This window comes from Pseudochaenichthys georgianus, chromosome 1 (genome assembly GCF_902827115.2).
Source record: "Pseudochaenichthys georgianus chromosome 1, fPseGeo1.2, whole genome shotgun sequence".
Classification (NCBI taxonomy): domain Eukaryota; kingdom Metazoa; phylum Chordata; class Actinopteri; order Perciformes; family Channichthyidae; genus Pseudochaenichthys; species Pseudochaenichthys georgianus.
The window spans coordinates 26,550,230-26,571,093 of NC_047503.1; the positions used below are offsets into that span (position 1 = coordinate 26,550,230).

Below are 20,864 nucleotides of genomic sequence, written 5' to 3' on the forward strand. Positions count from 1 at the left end.
TACATTTTAACTGTATACACGTTTGGTGTTTTTATGTTTGACAAAAGGCATCTCATGAAAACCACTCATCATAAACATACAACAATCAATGTAATCAATGGGAAGATTTTGAAATGATAAAAGGTAAGGATCAAGAGGCCTTCCTTAATTTGAATTCAAAAGAACCAATGATTAAACATTTGTTGTAATTTTTTACTCAATACAACAAGATTTAGAGCCATAGCTGACACATTCTAGAAAATATCCAACCCTATTAAGAACTCTAAACCCTGAGGAGTAAGTTCAGTTTCCTGTAAGAGAAGGACACACACACGCACATAAACTGACACAGTGGCAGCCCAGCACATCTGTATGAGAGTGGCACTAACAGCGCCCTGAGGGATGCCCCTGTACTCTCCTCAGGCCCAGAGAACTGTAACTGACATCCAGACATTGTAACGTACACACAAACACACACACAGAAACACACAGACACATGTACTCAGCATAAATTATGTGCTGATAGCAATGACCCACACAGACTCGCATGCTTTCACAAACACATACAGACACAGACACACCCACCCATCGACCCCCACGATTAGCTGGTTGACAGTCTTTAGCCTTTGGACAAACATACAGCCTTGAGCCATAATCAAATATTACAGTCTCCTTTTCACCTCTCTCTCTTTCCTCTCTTTTCAGAGTCTCTCTATCCACCACCTTATCACAATTCAGCTTAGCCCTCCTTACTTTGCTTTCTCTCTCTCTCCTCCTCTCCTTGTTTTCTATCCAACTCCTCCCCGGGTGTGAGTGAGGTTATCACCTTTCTTCCCCGTCAAACAAATTAAAATGGCTGCTGTTTGGATGGGGCTTCTTTCTGCCACGACCTTGATCCTCAAAAAACAAACACACAGCACCCTTGCAAGCAACTCAACGCTGTACAGTTTAGAGCAAAAACGTGTGACCCTAATTTGGATGATTCTAAAAATGAATCAATTTAACGTCATTTGCGCTCTGGGTTGATTCATTTGGGCAGATTGAAACCTTTATTATTTTTTAAATACACCTACCAGTGACCATAGACCGTGTACAAGCCACCATAGTGCATATACTTTTCTCAAAAGATGCTCTTAAAATGTCCCCTATACATCATTTAAGCATCTCCAAGGAAGAAAAAATATGTAACAAAAGTTGTTCAAATTAAACGGAATTAGTTAGTACCTAGTAACTGTTTATTTATAATTCACTTTAAGGTCTGGTCAAAAAATGAAAATAATAAAAATGTCCACTACAATTTACAAAGCCCACGGTGATGTATTTAAATGCTAAATATATTTCATAAAACAAAGAAAGCATCAAATCCACACATGAGCGAAACTGGAACAAGCCATTTTTGGCATCATCCTTGAAAGATCATTTAAATTACTATGAAATTGACTGCATGTTGTCAGCTAAGGATCAGTGTACCACAGTTTTCCATCTACCTACCTTAAACCATGAACAGACTGGGGGGCCTCTGTGGGTGTGGTGGGTGTGGTGTGTGTGTGTGTGTGTGTGTGTGTGTGTGTGTGTGTGTGTGTGTGTGTGTGTGTGTGTGTGTGTGTGTGTGTGTGTGTGTGTGTGTGTGTGTGTGTGTGTGGTGTGTACTGTTGTGTGGTGTGTGTGGGTGTGTGTGTGTGTGGTGTGTGTGTTTCTGAAAGCGTTCATGCACGTGTAGTAAGTGTTACACAACAACTAGCATCCAGTCATTGGGCAGCTTGTTGAAAAAAGGCAGGGGTGAAGGTGTGTATATGTGAGTAGAAGTTCATCTAAGAATGATTGTGTGCGTGAGTGTGCGTGAGTGAGTGTGAGTGTGTGTGCGTGTGTGTATGTGTGTGTGTGTGTGTGTGTGTGTGTGTGTGTGTGTGTGTGGTGTGTGTGTGTGTGTGTGTGTGTGTGTGTGTGTGTGTGTGTGAGTAGGCGTTAGTGACTCAACGAAAGTCATTTCCAAAGCGTCTCCCAGGGGGACTTCCCAAATAAGAGCAGGAAGCTTTCCCTTAATCTAAGGGCCCCCCATCTCACCAACACACACACGGATAAAGGTTGAAGCTCTTTGTCACGGCCGAGGAATAAACACACATGGGGGGGGTGGGGGTCTGTTGTCTGCACACTTGGTGTGAAAATATGCTAATCAGCCTTGAGGCCTCGCTCAAAACCAAACGAGAGCTGCTTGCTTCATCTTGGCCAAACTGATCTGAAGGAGTCAGGAGCTAAATAAGCAGATGGCAGCGCCTTTTCCAAACAGCTGAACGGACGCAGGAGAGAGGCCTCAGCCATGTCCACTGTAGCAATTTCAACTGACCAATAAATCCTAAAAAGGAAATGTATGTGATGCGTCGGGAATAAGTATCTGAGGAAAACCAGGATCCAGAGTCTTGAAAGATCTCCACATGTATTCAAACAATCAGCAGAAAATGAAATTGAGAAAACGTTCCTTAGCATGTCAATTTACACACAAGTTTTCATTCTCCGGGACAAGTTGTACATTATCACATCAATCCGTCATCGAGGGAAATTCGACACAATGGCATGGAAGAGGGGGAGACGGAGAAACAGAGGGAGGGAAGGATCAGGGGAAAGAAGGCGACAGATGCTACCTGTCTGTCTCATAGGTACCCTGATTACTAGAAGATGAGGAGGAGAGGGGAGGAGGCTGCGTGCCAGTTCATCAGAGCCGGCAGAACAGAACAAAACAGAGTATGTGTGCGTGCGGTGTGTGTGTGTGTGTGTGTGTGTGTGTGTGATTTGAATCCGTCCCTTCTACCAGTGAGAACAGACTACAAGTGTACGTGGGGCTAATGAACCATGAACACCCAGCTCTCCTGGGGTGACACACACACACACACACACACACACACCCACACACACACACACACACACACACACACACACACACACACACACACACACACACACACACACACACACACACACACACACACACACACACACACACACACACACACACAACACACACACACACACACACACACACACACCACACAACACCACCACACACACACACACACACACGAATATAGGGGACCACAAGCAGCATAATTCTGCCAGGCTGTCCAGGCACGATGGTTGAAATGTGATAACCCAGGGATGAGACTGGGAAATACACACACATTTTGTAACGGGGTCTCTCCTGACAACCAATAACTGTGACCATGTTTCCTGTGGTTGTGTGTGTGTGTGTGTGTGTGTGTGTGTTGTGTGTGTGGTGTGTGTGTGTGTGTGTGTGTGTGTGTGTGTGTGTGTGTGTGTGTGTTTGTAAGGATATATTTGTATGTATTCATGCAAACTGTGAAGAAGCTTGAAAATGATTTGTGTAGAAAACTGGGCTGGTTTTGGGCCTGCTAACATGTGGTTTTTAGAGGACACAGGAAGAGGGGGAAGGTCAGGAGTTAACATACACAGTGTGTGTGTGTGTGTGTGTGTGTGTGGTGTGTGTGTGTGTGTGTGTGTGTGTGTGTGTGTGTGTGTGTCTACAAGCCATTTACTCCTCTGTCCCAGTAACATCAAAGTCAGGCTTGCCTTGCCCCAAACCCTCTTTCCCTGTCCCGACACTTAAACAGGCATCCCAAACCAGTCTGCCCATTGTACCACGCTGTTGACCAGGCCCATTAACACACCAACCAGTGCACGCACGCACGCACGCACACACACACACACACACCTACACAAAATAGGAGTGAAAGAAACGGCCTTGCCCCCTCAAATGGCGGTTATGTTTGATACTGAAGCGACAGGGTCGGATTAGCAACACTATACATGACAATGGTGAGGGGTGGGCGGGAGTGTGCAGGCTGTGTATGTGTGTGTCGTGTGCGCGCACAAAAAAGTGCTTCCTTTGTGACATCACCCTTGCCCTGCAGCCTTGCCCTCTGCGAGGTTAAACATACCAAAAGGTTGGCCAAGTCAGACGCACACACAGACACACGCACACAAACCCGTAGCTTTTCTACGCCTCTTTTGTGTGACAGAAAAGTCTGGCCGAGGGTGTAAAACACAATAGCAAAGAGAGCAGGAGAACAAGTCAGATGAACAAGAACAGTGAGAGGAAGAGAGGGGAGGGAGAGGAGGGTGAGGATGCATTGGTATGGGCCATGGAGCACATTACAACACAACAAAAGAGGAGCTGTCTGAATATCAAGCCCACCGGACAGCAAAGAGCATTCAGGTAGAGGAGTGTTTGAGGGGAAAGGGAGGACAGTGGAGGACTGGGGCAAATTAGGTAGTGAAGATGAAATGAGATGCAGAACAAGAAGGAGATAGAGACTGTGTGCAGATATTTGCCATGCTGCGAATAGATCAATAGCTGAATAGACCTATTATAGATGAAAGCTGCAGATTTCATTCGACTTAAATACATGCTGTTTCTTTGCCCATCTCCACCTTTACCTCTGTTAGAGAGATATAGGTGAGAGAGTCAAATTAAAAACATTCTCAAACTGTGGCAAACATTCCTTTATTTACTTAACGGGTAGCAAGGTTGTCAACTAATCAAACGATGGGTGATTTGATCAGTCTATGTGTTGAAGTGTCCTTGGGCAATATATTACACCATTGACTGAGGCATGAGTGTGCTGTGCATGTGAGTTTTTTTTGCCCGGGTGAGGTGACACCGCATATGGAAGGCTCTTTCACCAGTGTTTGAATGTATGTGTGAATGCTTGTCTATGTACACACACACACACACACACTCTCACTCACTGTTGAACCAACAGTCTTGATCATTGAAGATGGATTTATGTTGTGGACTCCTTATCAAAATCACAGGATGCTTCATTTAAACCTTTCAACTTAAATGTTTGACTATTCAGAAGAATATAGAGAAAACATTTAGTAGTTATTTTTCGAGTTCAAAATCAGATCTGAAGCTGGGGAGGGAGGCGACTAGGACCTGACTTGACTGAACCCAATTGGTACTTGACGAATGTGTGTCTCAAACTCAAACCCAGCCCGAGCCAATATATTGTTTTTCCTCATTTTGTTATGTTTGCTCGCCAGGCTATTGCAAATCATTGGCTAATCTGTGTCTTTCCCATAAACACTGGGCATCATGTGTATGCAACCGCTGTATGTTCTTGCAACACATGGCAACCAATGGACCAACACCATTTCAATTTTAGGTTTATTTAGTTGATATAACGAGGAGGACATTAATCCATAAAATTATGTAAAGAAAAAGGATGCTGAACCTGGGCAAGTTAGACAATAGAGAAAACTTCTCAATATACGATGATTGAAAATAATGTATACCAATCCAACCAAATTACAACTGGTTAGGTCGAAGAACTCTTTCTGGCCTGTGCTTCATGATGCTTGAGGTCAACCTTGATTGCCGTTTGCAAGCTTCTTTGACAGCAACCTTGACATATCAGACTGGCATGTATATTAAGTCAATCTTCAAAAGGTGATCTGATAAACATGTTTTCTGGTCAGAGTTTTGGGGGGTGCAGCTTGGTAAGAAAGGGGAGAAGAAAACAGATGCCATCACCCTGGTTCCTGTTGAATCGGCTTCATGTTTGACCATCTCATATTTCATCGCAACCCGTCTCTGATTATCCATCCCCCGCATGACAAACCGAGTGTTCACCCCCTGCCAGCCCATGCCACGTCCTCCCCTCCTTTCTGCCCCCTTCCACACCATGTTGGCAGCCAGGGCAGGGCAGGTGGCCAAACCTGTCAGTCAAAGTACCGTCGCCACGCGGCAATACCACAGACACCAATTACCACACAGCAGGGGCGCGGCCTGGCAACCGCATGGCAACCACATGGTCCAATCAGGGTACACAACAACAGGGACCAGAGAAGGCCAACAAAAGTGAGTGTGTATGTCTGTGGGTGTGTGTGTTAGTGTGCAGGTATACTGCGGTTCCATATAAAAGTTATCCAAAACCGAGCCAGTGAACATCAATGGGTTTCAAAGGTAGTCATTGTGTTGTTTTAATATCCGCTAGCTTTCTATTTAGTGGAGATTTTCAATTCAAACAAAACATTTATCTCCCCCTAAATGTTGATAATCCTAGCCGCTCTTATTAAAACACACACTCCTGACACACCAAAGCATGCATCAATGTTTCAAAAACGGCTGAATCCAAATTTGACTAATTGAATTAACCAAAACATGCTGATGATGTTTTGTACCCACCAACCCATCACAGCAAAAACAAAAAAGCTCTTTTACTACTTACATTTTATTTAAAATGTATTCTTCTCTAGCTACCTAGGCCACAAAACTTGGGAACTTTCATTTTGACATATCGATCAAATAATGACATAGTATCTGTCTTTAAAAAGTGATAGTTTAACTAACATTGTGTAGTAAAATATATTTATTAAGATTAAAAGAATAACTTAAATACAAACCCTCCTTTTGGAATGGATATTACCTGGATACACAAAACTGATATATTCTAAAACCTGTTGAAATATAATTTTTGAATCTGTATCAAGCATAGTGTCATCAAAAGTAAAATTTAAACAGGTTTCTGAATTATGAGGATTGGGTTTCTTTTTGTCAGTAAATGTATTATCTTTAGAATTGTCTGTGCAACCCTTATTTAAAGTTGAATACTTATAGTTGAGATTTTGTATCAGTCTAACAAGTTGGTCCCTTTTTGTTTTTTTTTAAAGAAGAGTATACTTTTGTACTAGTAACGACATTTGTTTCAATCAATTCATTGTTCCTAATGCTCGGGAAGTCAGTCTCCACAGTACAACGACAGGGAAGCGTACTAGCCAACAAGTGTTTTGAGGCTAAACTCATACTTGTGTTTGTAAGCACCTAAAGTAATGCTGATAAAACTGACCACATTATTCAGTGTTTTGGGCGAAACACACTAACACACAATCACGTAGCGTCTGTAAGGGGCAAATATATTTGAATAAAACCAGTGAGTTGCAACCTCAATTTCATTTTGATGAATTTCCTCCTGCGGGAGTGAACCAGGCAGTGGGCGGGAGGGCGGAAAGACGGGAGAGGGAAGTGGGGTGATGGGGGCTGGGAGGCAGATAGAATTTTCATGATTGTTATTTTTGTTATTATACAGCGAGAGAAAGGGGGGTGGGAAGGGGGAGATAAACGGCGTTGGTTAATCTGAGGCATTTTGTGGAGCGCTCCATTATCGGGCAGGTTGGGCATGTCGAGGGGGTTATTTTTCTGAGGGATCTTTGGCCCCGGTAATTAAGCTCCATTCAGCAAGCCCTGTTCCCCAAATTAAAAATGTGTCATTAAGTGGAATTTACCATAATGCCTTTTTATCTGCCGGCGCTTCAGCATCCGCGCATTGCATGTCTGTGGTTGTGTGTGTGTGGTGGGTAGAGGTGAAAGGGAGGGGGCAACCAATACGAGGTTACACTGTAGTCAAACGCACATACAAACACACACATGAATGCTCATGCACACAATTGCACACACACATGCACAGAGGAGAAAGGGCAAATTGAAAACTGAAATAATCCTGGACAGCAGCACAGGATTGCAAGAGCAAACACAACACACACACCCTTCAAATCCACAGCCTAGGGGTAATTAAATAATGGTGCTTTAAAGTTTTAATTTAGATTTGGCTTTTTCCTTCCTCATCCTACTGTATGACACACGCGCACGCGCGCACACACACACACACACACACACACACACACACACACACACACACACACACACACACACACACACACACACACACACACACACACAACACACACACACCACACACACACACACACACCACACACACACACACACACACACACACACCACACACACACACACACAAAGAGTGGGTTATGGACTTCCTCCAGCGAGATAGCCCACGATGGGCGGGTACATTGGAGAGTAAATGATTGAAGAGCAGAATCTCTGTCTCTATAGGCTTTATAAAACAATACAATTATTAGTCTTTAATTAGAGCAGCCCCTTTGTGGGACAGGGGACAGACAAAGAACAATAGAGGATTAGAAGTGGGGCTCCTAATATGGCTCTTTTATCACTTCATTCAAATACAGTTTATAAATACATCCAGCTGTCCTTTTCACCTGGTTAGTGGTAGATTATTAGGTTTAAGTTTTTCACTATGAACTGCAATGTCTCCAGTTAGAGTCAAGCAGAGACCTTTTTGCATGTCGTTTCCAATCTATCTCTTTTGCCTTAAAAACACCTTAACACTTTTATTTAAGATTATTATTAGATTTATTTCTAGTTCTCTACATGTCTAACAATGAATAATGATACAATTAAACCAGCGGCCAACGCTACACATTGACTGTTTGCTTAAGACAACTGATAATAAAAACACAAAATCTCCACATCTCTCTGAATGCCATCAGAGAGTTAAGGTGGGGAAATAATACCCTAATTTAACAGAGGGGGGTCTGGGGGGGCTTGGGGAAGAAGAGGAAGAGCAGAGAAGGAGGAGGTAGGAAAGGAAGGGGGGGTGGACAGATGGCAGAGGTTATGCCTGGCTGAAAAGGGCAAGACGGGAGGAGGCTGTTCGGTGTCTGTGGGTGTGTGTGTGTGAGAGTGTGTGTTATCGAAGGACACACCGCACTTTACCCCCTCTTTTCCAAAAGCAGAGCTCATCCTTAAGAAATCCCTTCATCTCCCCTCAGGGTCTTCTTTCTCCCCATTTTTACCGTGATTTATTTTTCCCAAATTCCCATGATTCCTTGTTTGTAGATGTCACAGATGCATCAAATCCATTTTAATAAACATCTGACAGACTTTTCCTTTACTATCAAATCCAGTTTTTGTCTCATTTGATTTAATATTGGCTGGAGATTTGATTCAGACATGAGCTAAAATAATAAGGTCCTTCTGCATTTGATTGACAGATAAAACCTGGATAAGGTAAACTACAGATAGAGCCGAACAACAACATGCTGTCAAAATCTGTGTGTTTGTGTGCCTTCACAATACAGCGAGGAGGAGTGGGCAGAATGGTAAGGGGAGAGAGAGATAGGGGGTCTTATTTACTGTCGTTTAATTTGCTCCCCTCTGCTTCGTCCATCCCTTGGTTTTTCTGACAGGTAATAAAAAAGGGAGCTTTCCTGACAAGCCCATTTGAATTTGGATTGAATAATATAACTCTAGGGTTTCCCACATAACGCTCTGTCCAAGCGTGCAACGGTGCACAGGCAGTCTGCCTGCCAGGGTGTGAATTTGATGTGTGTGTGTGTGTGGTGTGTGTGTGTGTGTGTGTGTGTGTGTGTGTGTGTGTGTGTGTGTGTGTGTGTGTGTGGTGTGTGTTGTGTGTGTGTGTGTGTGTGTGTGTGTGTGTGTGAGCTATCACTGCACATATGCATGTACACACAGGTTCTTACGTCATGGTAGTTAATGCAACAACAGTAATGAATTCCTGTAACTCGCCACTTGGCCACTCCCATATGGCATACTCTACATCTTTGCCTGACCTCTCTTTCTACTAACCCTTTCTTTTCCCTCTTCTGTTCCTTGATTTAATAATCCTCCTTTCTATCCTTATCCCTCTCTTCTCTCGCCCTCCCCCCTCTCTCTCGCCCTCCTCTCTCTCTTCTCTCTCTCTCTCTCCCTGCTAATACCGCTGGAGCTCACCGCCCTCACTCACAACAACGCCGCCTTTATGGAAGTCATAAAAGAGACAGAATAGCGAGCGAGGAGGATGGAGAGATACTCTGGGAGTGTGCTTGTGTTTGAAAGCAAGGGGGAGAAAGAGAGGAAGAGGTGACACACACATCTCATCCCTCCAATGTGGAGTGTGAAAGAAAAGAAAGGAGGAGAGACAGAAAGGGTGGAAGATTTTTTTAGATTAGTGAGTAATGCTGAATAAATATCCGGAGATTTGGTTGAGGGAGTCGGTCATGCTCGTCGACTTGCAAACATCCTCCTTTTCTCTCTGTCTCCCCACTTCTTCTTCCCTTTCTTTCTCTCGCATCTCCCCTTTCTCTTCTGACCCAGTGTCAGCCTACAAAAGGCCCACAGTACAAAGGAGAGAACCAGGCCTGAGACACTCAACCCAATTACTATTGATCAGTCTTCACTCAGAGGAGAAAATGTCCTCACCTGCACGCACGCGCACACACAAATCTGTCTGGATACAGAAAGTCCTGTAAGGTCAGGGATGGTTATTTGTTTGCATCTTATTTGTAACACTGACCACTCAGGACTCTTTAAAAAGGGAAAATCACGATATAATCTACGCTTCATCCCTGTTTCCATTCTATGGCCCCAAAACAGTGAGCGGAGTGTTTTTTTTTTTTGTGTGTTGTAAAAATCACTGTAGGTAAACTGTGTTAATACATCTAAATGACACCGTTATGTCCAATGAGGTTTGCTCTGGTCGAAGTGCGTTGTTACTGGGGAGTGACATGAATTTAGACCCAAAGGGTTGAGAAACCCTTCAAGACATTGGTACTTGCGTACCATGCTGCGAATGGATCTGGCCCTTCCTACATCCAGGACATGGTTAAACCGTACACCCCAGCAGTGCACTCCGCTCTGCATCAACCAGACGGCTCGCTGCACCTCGCTGCGAGGGGGACCCAAGTTCCCATCAGCAAAAACACGTGGGTTTGCTATCCTGGCTCCAAAATGGTGGAATGAGCTCCCCATTGACATCAGGACAGCAGAAAGCTTACACACCTTCCGGCGCAGACTGAAAACTCATCTCTTTCGACTCCACTTCGAGCGATAGAACTATTAACAAAGCACTTATATACTAATAAAGGACTGGCTTACCTAAAGCCAGTTGAGTAGCACTTGAAATGTTTTTGCTCTATGAAACCTGATGTACTTATATGATTCTGTTTTCTTCAAGTTTGTATTTTGTTGGTCGAACGCACTTATTGTAAGTCGCTTTGGATAAAAGCGTCAGCTAAATGCAATGTAATGTAATGTAATGAAGGCAAAACCAGAGAAGAAGAAAGTAAAGAAACACATCTCAAAGCGGTTTATTTGTGGTAAGTTGGGCAAAAAAAAACATTTCTAAAATGGTTTGTGTGTTTTGAAACCATTCAGTTTGTTATTTCTTAAAATCCCAAACTCCTGGACCTGTCATCACGTTTTACATGGATCCTATTTAACATCAAGAGTTGATATACATTTTTTTTCTATTTTCCAACATGTCTGTTAAAATAACCTTTTTGTACAATAGCTTTAGGATTTTCTATTAAAACAAATAATGTTTTAGAAAAAATCAAATATAGATCACATCATGTAACTAGTTTAAGCAAAATCCTTATTTCAACGGACGTTTAAAGATGATTCGATTAGTTGTTTTGAAAAAACTGAATAATTTATTTATGCCTATAATATATTTATATATTTATTTATATTTGCTTTTGTTGACAATATGTTTCAAATCAATACTTACAGAAATGTAAAAACTTCCACTATCTTGGTAGGGTTATTTCAAACAGTTGGAATAAAATGTGCTTCCTTAAATTGAATATCTGATTTTAATATTTACTACACTAACTTTGTGAAAATTTAATTTAATTCAGGCAAGACTGTTTCTAAATCTCGTTTAATAAACAGAAATCGGATCAAAGTGAATAAGAGGAGCTTTAGGGGACCCTGATCCGCTGTGGGGAAAAAAGCCAAGTCATTATGTTAAGACTGCATAGAAACCTAATGCTATTCGATTTGAGGATCCCTGATTAAAACCTTTAAAAGTTAGCAAAGCCCTGCTCGTAGGTGTGAGCACACACACTCTCACAAATGCACAAAACAGGCTCACATTAAGCGTGTGATGAACTCTGCTTGTTGTCTGGAAGCAAGCGCCGAAATATCAATGACTAAACTCCCCAACGAGTTAGTAACTATCTCCTTTCGCTCTGATTTTATCCTGAATAATTAATTTTCTCTCCCAACACCGACTTCAGCTTTATCGGTCGCTCGCCGCCAGGATTTCAGCATTCCATTTAACCATAATCCCCCGGATAAAGGGGCGGCCTAGGTGTGCTAATGCACAGGCATGCGTGCACACAGGAGCACACGCACGAGCCAAGACTTAAACCTCATTCATAGACACATGTTATAAACTAGGTACATATATGTGCAAGCAAGACACCCCAAAATACTAACGCTGGGGCATTTTTCCGACAAAGGACAATTACTCTACTGAAAATCACGATCTTTCACGTTTAGAAAGTGTAAATATGCAGAATGAGCACACAGTGGTTCCGGTCAGATGTGACACCTTTCAAACAGATCCCAGATATGCGCTGGATTATCTCAAGAAAGCCTCTGGCAGGAATCCTGAACCTGCAGGCCCGGCATAGCAACAGCCACGTAACCAGGGCTTGGTGTTGTTGTTGTATTGAAGGATGGTTGGAAATGGGAGTGGAGGAATAAAGAGATGGGATGGATGGAGGGAGGGAGGGGTGGAGCTGAAGGGGTCGGGGAAGAAAGGTGGAGTATGGATGTAGCTGATGTACAATTTTGGAGACACCCTACTACTGTGCTCGCTATAGAAATATTTTTATATATAATCGCAAATAAACGAAACTCTGTTTATAACCGCATTGATCACACCAATGTATCCTTTTATGACATTTTGAATCGTGCTCGACACAGGCTACATCTTAGCATTTGTTGGGTTGTGAGTGCAAGCATGACAGTATACGGCCATTTAAAGACTTTAAACGTCCCATATTTTAACATTCCCAGTTACTTTTCAAGCCATTTTTTTCAACCACTGAAAATGTGTGTAAATAGGTTGAACATAATAAGATTTCCCAAATCATAATGAGTATGGTTCATCTGGCAATTGATAAAGACACCATCATTGAGTTTTTTAAGATGGTTTAATTTTTGACCGATACAGGACTTTTACTTTCAGTTTATTTATCATTAGAAAAAGATTCGCATTTCATCTGTTAAGTTTTGGCATTTGCCTCCCATTAGAACTGCTTAAGGCCCCGGCCACACGAGGACGATAACGGTCGTATCTGCTACAGTTCACTATCAGATAGACGGTTCGGCCACACAAGGCCGACATGGAAACGCAGAAAACGATAACGCTCTGAGGGGGGCAAACGGCTCCGTGTTTACGCCTATATGATCATTTTCTGATAACGTTGAAGCAATAGCCCACCTCTCCTGCTCAGAGATCAGCTGCTGGGCTGTCAGAAGAGGGAGAGGAAAAGAGAGGCTCCGTTTTTTATTATTATATTATTATAAGGAGTCGTTATCAATAACAAAGAAGACCTTTGACCGGCACTTTTCTAATTTTGTCCGGAAGATTTAAACTTTAATGGACATGTTGACCGGCGGAAAAAAATCTAACAGGAACTCTGCCGCACGGTCCCCTCGTCCCTTGGAAGAGGCGGAGAGGTGGGTGTTTTTCATCTGCTGGTGGACTACCGGAGAGATTTACCGCAGGAGCAAACGCTTGCCTCGGGGACGGAGAAAAAGAGCCAAAGCGTCCACAGCGGAGAATAAACAGAAGGGCAACCATGGCAACCATGCGTGGCAGGAGTACAGCGCCACTTACAGGCCCGGCATATGTACTACAGCGTCTCCAGCGCTTTCGAGCGGTCTCGTGTGAACGGACATGTTTCTGGTGCCTATTGCGTGTGGACGGAAGACTTTTTTGATATCGATGTTGGTCCGTTTGTGTTATCGTCATCGTGTGGCTCCAGCCTAAGTCTTCAGTGTGTTCCAGCCAACACTTAAAGACAGGTATTTAAGGGCCTATTAACTGGCAACTCACAGTTCCTAATGGTACGCCTAATGCGACTCCTAATTAGTGCTTTATTGAAGGCAGGTATTAGGGCTGCACGATATTGAAAAAAACTGACATTGCGATTTTTTTTCCCCCTACGATATATATTGCGTTTTTTTTAACTATATTTAACCGGATTAAGGTATTGTTCTCCTGTGCCTCGCTCATTTTTTACCAGTGTTTTGATGGTCTGCAAACTAGCGGGGCGGGGCCTGCTGTGATCTGATCAAGAATGATTGTGATTGGTGGTTTGCTGTGCATGCAGAGCCTGCATTTCACTCACTCAAGTACCCCTGACATGAGAGCCAAGCAAGTTTTCCTTTTGTAGCAAGCAGCAAAATAATTGTAACATGAGGTGTTTGAGTTAATTCACCTACTTAAGCACTGAGCCTGTTTTTCAGGTCTCAGGCTCGAAAATGACATTCCCAGAACAAATGACCATATCTTCCCTTCTAAAAAGGGTTACATTAATAATCTTTTCTCTCAAAGTAATGATAAACCTGTAATTAAATTATGTAAATTATAGTGTCCGTCCAAAAATTATGTTGTACTTATAGTGAAAACTACCCTTGGATGATGGGTTAGTAGACTAAAAGCCTTAGGAATCCAAAGTACAACATATAATAAGTACCCTGTATCAAGATTGATGCAAAACAAGTGACATTTGACCTTTTTAGAGAGATTTAGCACAAAAAAACACTTCTGGAGTCTCTTTATAACCGCTAGAGCCAATGGAATCGAGGGGAAGTTCTACAAACACCAACACATGGACAAATAAGGAGTGAGAGTGACGCATAGCCAAAACCGGAAGCTGCATACACTCTGGTAGCTACCATTAGCAGCTAACTTTTGTGCTCCGATTTTTACATAAAAATGGAATAATGGATTATAAACAATTGCTTCAAAGCCACAGATACATTATTAACCTATGGATCAACCGATTCAGCCACGTTTTTTCTCGTTTTAATGCCATTGAACACGTCTTTTGATCAGATTGACAGCTACGGTGAGACGATCTCCCGTAAAAGTACGTGTTGTGATGTCTGTGTTTGCTTCCCCTGTCGCGAGATCGGATCGCTTAGTGATGATACTATACTTAAATAATCTGTGGAGTCTCAGTTTTAATCGGATATATTGTATGTGCAGTTTCGATAAGTAATAAGGGTATCTTTATTTTTGAATTCTGTGCTAAAGTGCGTTAGCATTTGAAAAAAGAAATTAATAAAACCGCACGTCCCTGCGGTGTGAATATCGCGCATGCGCATATCGCGGTTACGCCATGACACGATATATCGATCAGCCCTAGCAGGTATGATAGAATGGTCAAGCAGTTAAGCTTTAACATGTTGTAAACACATAAAGTGCATCAATATATAGCAAGTAGACAACCCAAAAAAGTAGCTTAAAGAATATAAAAAATAAAACTAAGAAAACACAAACGAAGGACAAGGAAAGATGAAGGGAAAGTTAGAAGAGCGTTAGAAAGAGAGAACGAGAGAACGAGGAGGAGGGAAGGTCTCGATTGACTGAAATATGTTGAGTGCCAGTGAGGCCAGACCAGGCCCAGCTGGTCTGTGTCTGACGAGAGCCTTAATTAAGAGACATGGGGAGAAGCCTTGGATCGGCCAGGAGCCTCTGGAGAGGAAACTGCTAAACAGGCACACTTGTGTATCTGTGTATACTGCCAAGATTCTCACACCCACCCACACCCACACACCCACACCCATCCTGTGGGACCTTGTGAAAAACATTGCCCAGCTATTATTAGTCAACCCTTTGCATACCGGAGCAAGTGTACTAACCCCAAATGTGTGTGTTTGTGTGTTCTCCCTCTTATCCTGTTGACTGTTAAATTGAACTTCTGATTCCAATAGAGCTCAGCTAGTGCCGATGCTCGCGGAAGAAGTGGGGCGATGAAAAGGGGGAGAAGAACGAGCCGAGGGGAGAGGGGGTGATTTTGTGGATCTGTGACTGCCTTCGCTGCCTTACCTCACTCAAACCGCTCGCCCCTCTTCCTCATCCCAAAAACGTTTTAATATTAATACATATCCCTCCACACCCTTCCCCTTCTCCATCCCCCCCAAAAATATCACCACCCTAGGCTACCAGTTAATAAAGCCCTCTTGACGAACCCTCCCAGAAACCAAGGATAGACAATAAGGGGAAAGTTCTCCGGCCAAATAAAGGAAAAATAAATTAATAAAGTCCCACGGGACCACCCTCTGTCCCACTGTCACCCCCCATAATAATTTGATTTCCTATTAAGTGATTGCTTAATTATAATGATTATTATTGGTAATTGTAATTGACATTTTTTTTTTCTCCGCTAGTTTCTGTCCCTTCCCTCCCGCCCTTATTTTCAGGTCGTCTAAAAAAGGAGAAAAATGAAATGGTGAATGCACAAGGGAGCAAAAAAGACGACGAAGAGGTGGCGTAATTCAGTCCAAAACTGAATGGCGCTTGACAATAGGACAAATTAAATACTATTATAGTCGCACACTGCGCTGTCCTCGCAACATACCAAGCGGGATTAAGGTGTCGAGGCTTAGAAGTTTTATTTAATCGTACATGAGAGTGTTTCAGCAAGTGTATGTGAGTATTTGTCTAGATGTATTATCCTGTAGCTTCAGGGCACAATGTCTGTTGCAGGTCTCTTCAGAGCAGAGATTCTTGCTCTCGATGGGATATTCTGGTTAAATAAAGGTTAAAAAAGAAGACTTGGATTCCCTATGCTATCACCCCCTCCACACACTTACACATTAAACTACAGTAGGGACCCTCTGGTCTCCAGTGTATTACCCCTTCCTTCAGGCCACAGTTACTGAGAACAGGAGGTTGTGTGTTTTTGCTTTAAAAAAGAAAATAAACATTGCGTTCATTGTGACGCCTTCGGCAGTTACTTTGGCGTTTAAAATTACAGGGAAAAAAACACAGCTTCACATGAAAACCGTACAATGTTGAAAACTATTTCATTTTATGTCACATTCTTTTCTCTATTCGGAACTAAAGACGGTGAAACTTCGTTCCAGTGGGCCAGGGCACGGTTATTGGGCTCACCTCAGGCGTGGTGAGGCTGACACCGGCTCTCACAGACACACACACTGTTGTCTTTAAATGCACACACCTTCACACTCCAATAAACACAATGTCCAACCTGGCATCACACCTTCACTTTCACTCAAAAATATTCTCTCATTTCTGTAATGCAAAATATTATCATCATCGTATACCATCAATATCTTCATCGATAATCTAACTATCGAGATTTGATGAAATATAAATCCTTTCCATCTAGAGAAATATTTTTTTCATGCTGCCCGGTCTGCAAGCTTAGCCGAAATGTTTTCTACTAGATTATATTTAAATGTGGCCTCTATTTCACTCAGAAGAACAAACAGTCACATTAATACAAATGAGCACCTGCAACCGCCACCGCAGATGTCTGTGGGTGTTTTTTACTGTAAGTTTCCACGAATTTTTTTAGATATTTTCATAAATTATTTTGACAAAGAGTACTTTCAGACAGGATGGCTTGTCTCTTCCAGATGCAGATAAAAGTGGTCTAAATAAATTCTGCATAACAGCATGAGAGAAGTACATAATGTCACAGCAGAAGCACACATGTTTGCAGTAACTAATAGCATAATTATCTTATATTAATTCTGCCATGTGAAGGAGGAAGGAAAACCATCAATAAAACATCAATAAAGTTACATTTCTATAATTATTTAAAATACACCATCACATTCTCAAAACCAAAGTGAAACCAATATCAATTGAAAATACATACATTTAATTCAGAATCAACTGTGTCTACTCAATTGGCGTAAAAAAAGCTTCAAACAAACCGATTCAAATGTCCCAATGTCATGAATCTGAAACAGATAAACAGCTGTTTCATTTATCTTGAGATACACTAGCGAAACCAGATTAGCAGTTTTTGCATGGAGCCACAGCAGGTCAAGTGTTATCTGAGCAGGTTTGACTGTAAGAACCACGCACACAGACTGACAGACAGCGGCGGATGTCAGCGTGTGCAGACCGATATCCAACAGTGTTGAGCCACTCTGAGATCTTGACTGGAGACAAACCGGCTCTGACCGACAGCATCACCGTGGCCGATCCTTTTCAAGGCCTGTCTCGTCCACTTTAGCTTACCCACTCTCATCTCTTTCTCCCTGTCTGACGCTGAGCCCCGCGTATGACCGTCCACACAGAATTCTTTGGAAGTGCTGTTTCACATGATTTATGATTTGATTTAAATGTATACTGCCACCTTTCTTCGGTTGTTGGCTTGTGTTAATTAACCTCACTTTTTTAAAAGAAAGCGCTGGGAAAACTATAGGGCCTGGGTCTAAAGGTAAAGAAGGGAATAAACAGTTGACAGAATTAAACTTACAGTGGATCTGTTCAGCAATTACATGAACAATGGAGGAAAATAAAAAGTGAAATGAGATGGACTTATTTTTCCAGTTAGCTGTTTGTGCATACTTTTTGTGAAGTTGATATCTAGGCGGATGAAGGTCAATCCAAAGGAACAATATATACTTTTCACAAAAGGATATATACCAGACATTATTATGGATGCCAAATAATTATCGAAACTACCACAGAGCCTTCAATCTGTTAAGCCTCATGATGAGCATGGTGCATTCTCTCAGTAGGCAAATTACAACGTAGAGGCCAAAATCAGATTTTATTTTGACTAATATAAGTAAACCTCACTCTCAACACGATAATGGACACGACCGCTGACTATGGGGATTTTCAATATTACAAAGAAACTGCCGTTTTAATTTGACAGATTACTGTTGTCATTACATTTCTGGGGCTGCCGGCATCAAATGATTGTTCAATCAAATGCATTTTTTTTTTAAATGAAAGCATTAGGCTTTCAACTGAATTTCTACAATTTATTTTTGCATGCGCTAATATTAAGCCTACACAGTAGTCTCATCTAATTTGCATATCCTCTGTCAAAACTGGATAATACAAGTCCAACTATGGCACAGCAATGTTATGGTGTGTGTGTGTGTGTGTGTGTGTGTGTGTGTGTGTGTGTGTGTGTGTGTGTGTGTGCGCCTGTTCAAACACACTGTGTGGTAGTGTGGGTGTGGCGTTACACCTCGTGTGGCACTGGGCAGCCAAGATAAGAGCTGATCCTATCCATGCCTCCCTTCTGCAGCGCCCGCCCACAACACACACACTCCCACCTATAGCACACTCCCACCTATAGCACACACACACACACACACACACACACACACACACACACACACACACACACACACACACACACACACACACACACCACACACACACACACACACACACACACACACACACACACACACACACACACACACACACCACACAGTCTGGTACTCAACAGGCCATTGTATTCAAATTCTACAATCCCGATGCCCACAACCACACAGAAGCAAGCTAAATCCATATTTTCCTTGTACAGTACACTGGCATGTGAGTTAGGGTTAAACACACTTCAACGTATACAAAGGCCAACTGAGGTCTCTGAGTGCAGGAAGCTGCGGGAAAAAGCTTCAGGCCCCAAGCAGCATTACTCATTCACACACATATGAAGGTTCAGAGTGAACACACTCATACTACTGCTTTTAACACACACGGCGGAAAAAAACTGTGTTTTATACCTAGGCAATCTAGACTGCATGATAAAACTGTAAAGAACAAACAGCAGAGAGAACACCAAGATTAAGGAAGGGAGAGGAGAGGAAATGAGCTTACCTTCTTATTCTGTGAGTTAACCTTTGGGTACAAACATAAAAACACACTCCTTTCTCTCTAATTCACCACGACTTTCATTGAAGCACACTCACACATCAACACACACTCTGATGTGATCGGCCACCCCGATAGCAAGCCAGAGCTGCTCTCTAAGCCTCAAACAAAGTTTGGTGTGCACTGACCAAGACCGAGGTGACAAAATAGTGAATGAGAGAACTGGGGGGAGCAACAGAGAAAGAAGAAAAAAAAAAAGTGTGACCACTGAGTGAAGTTTAACCACTTACGATTCAAGTTTAGCTTCAGCACACCCCGCCTACACCCCGGATTCATTCACGGACATGTACACGCACACCCTCCGGGTGGGAGAGGCACTGAGCTGGATTTTGGGAAGCCCTGCTTTTTCTCTGTTGTTCCATCTGATTGCTGCTGCATGGCTGCCGGACAGGCAGACGGCCCTCGCTCATCCCCCTTTTCTCTACTATCTTTTCTCTTTCCCTTATCCACTGTCCCTACAGATCCACCCACCAACAGCTGCCCCTGTACAGCCAGGCGACAGATAGCTCCTGAGGCTGAGTGTGCATCGGCGTGTATGTGTGTCCATGTATTTGATAACAAAACATATGTGATGGAGTGAAAAAAGATTAGATTGTAAAAGTATGTGAACAAGTGACACCGTGTAGGAGGGAGTCAGAATGAGAAAGAGGATGAAAGGATTCAATTTCTGTAGGGTGAGAGGGGGAGACTAAGTGTAGTGAATGTGATTTGATGGTGATGCTGAGATGGGGTTTAGGCGTACAAATACTATTAGTCACTGTTGTGCAAACCTGTTACTCACACACTCGCACAAATGTGAAAAACTAGCTGGGCTCCCGGGCTACAGGAGTCACACACAACATGGCATGGCACATAAAACCAGAAATCAATTGTTTATTTTTCCAACAGCCCTCGGTTATAAATATAAAGGTTATTGCAGTGATAAGAAATCTACCTAAGGCTGATTGTATCGACGCATTTCTTCAGAAAAAAAAAGGGCATGTGAAACATATTCTCTAGAACAAGAAATAAGAACTTATTAACCTACACCAGCTATGCAGAAACAATGGGCGAATAATCAAAAGTATATCACCGTTTGTACTGCTTACAAATGTTCATCCTATACTGCTTTCATCCTTTAAATAGATATACTTTACCATTTCGTACCATGAGAAGATGATACACGTGCCAACTAAACTGCAATTTTCAAACAATTATTATCTTGATTTATCATTCAGTCTACAGAAGGATCAAAGATATAAGGGTCTTGTATTTGTGTCAGTCGATACTCCAAACCCAAAGATCTTTAATTTACAATGATATTAAAAAGAA

The 20,864-nt window shown here is 42.5% G+C and overlaps 1 protein-coding gene across 1 annotated transcript in view; it reads right to left on the reverse strand.

Moving 5' to 3' along the window:
• zcchc7 (zinc finger, CCHC domain containing 7) overlaps nt 1-20,864 on the reverse strand; it is a 55,438-nt gene that overhangs the window by 18,364 nt on the left and 16,210 nt on the right. The window lies entirely within an intron of this gene.